A 1,355-nucleotide genomic window follows, 5' to 3' on the forward strand; every position below is an offset into this window, starting at 1 on the left:
TTATTTCAGTTGAGCTGATCAGTTCTGCACACTTCGATGCTTAATTTGTCAAACTCTGAAACCTTTAAATCTAACACTGTATCAATTTAAGATTTTCATTACTGATTTTGATTAATTAATTAAATGAAATTCGTCCATCTATCGAAATACAACATTAACGATTCTCAAATCAAATTTCCTTACCCCCACCTTTATTCATATTCATAGAAATAGTCATTATCGGACTAATGATTTTCAGACCGGAGTAAACGCCTTCTTATCCTATCCGAAAGGCCTCTATGAACTCCTCATGTCATCAAGAAGAATTACAACAATCCGATTATCTGTATCACTGAAAATGGTATGTGAAAAAAAAAAAAAACCCTTTACTTTTTAAAATAATTTGTTTTTGTGTGCATGCATCATTTTCTAATTTCTTTTTTTTTTTTTCCTTTTGATTGTAATCAGGTTATGGTTCACAAAACAATGGTACATTAAATGATGGTATTAATGATCCACAGAGAGTTGAGCTTTTCAGACTCCATCTTGCAGCCCTTCGACAAGCAATGGAGTAAGCTTTATTTCTTTTAGGAAACAATTTTGGACATGTGATTTGGTTCATTTACATAAACCGTTGTGGTTCCTCTGCCATTATTTTTTATGACACGAGGACGAAGATAATGAACTCGATCGACATTGTCATTACATGAAAAGTGAGATATGAATTGTGAACAATATTGGTTGAACCAAACATAACATCATCACATTGCAACTTGCAGCGAGGGTGTGAATGTCTAAGGTTTCTTTCTATGGTCGTTTCTGGATAATTTCGAGTGGGCATCGGGTTACACCATTCGGTTTGGGATTTATTATGTGGACTACAAGAAAGGGCTCAAAAGAATTCCCAAGTTGTCGGCCATTTGTTTCAAGAAATTCCTTCAAAAGATTTAGGAGGCTTCCCAACTTTCGTGTTTGAATAATCAGCCCAATATGTTTGAAGGCGCTGTTCAATTTATCGAAATAATAAATATCTTATTATGTACTCTAAATAAGCCAACAGTTGTTTGGTAATTGTGATTTGCAGTTTGAATCTTTCTTTGCAGCAAATGATACATACAGATTAAGATTTTATGTCATGTCTCCGTATTTGACTTAAGGTTAGAGCTGAATTGGGCCCGAGGTACGATGACCAAATATTTATCCAAGTCTAGATGATCAAATAATCAGGAGTCTTAGTTCATATTAGACATGTGAATAGTCGACAATCACTGCAGATTCGATGATTATCATTAATGGTCGCTTGAAAGAACAAAATGGGGGTAACAAGAACCCAATCCCCCTCCTCCGACTTGATTCTTTTCATCTTTAAGAAGAAA

At 34.5% G+C, this 1,355-nt stretch overlaps 1 long non-coding RNA gene across 1 annotated transcript; it reads left to right on the forward strand.

Moving 5' to 3' along the window:
- The first annotated feature begins 218 nt into the window (after nt 1-218).
- LOC142531170 (uncharacterized) lies at nt 219-935 on the forward strand. Its single transcript, XR_012816222.1, has 3 exons — nt 219-340; nt 448-550; nt 759-935. It is a non-coding gene; the product is annotated as an uncharacterized LOC142531170 (long non-coding RNA).
- Nucleotides 936-1,355: the final 420 nt, after the last annotated feature.

Source organism: Primulina tabacum, chromosome 17 (assembly GCF_025594145.1).
Source record: "Primulina tabacum isolate GXHZ01 chromosome 17, ASM2559414v2, whole genome shotgun sequence".
Lineage (NCBI taxonomy): Eukaryota > Viridiplantae > Streptophyta > Magnoliopsida > Lamiales > Gesneriaceae > Primulina > Primulina tabacum.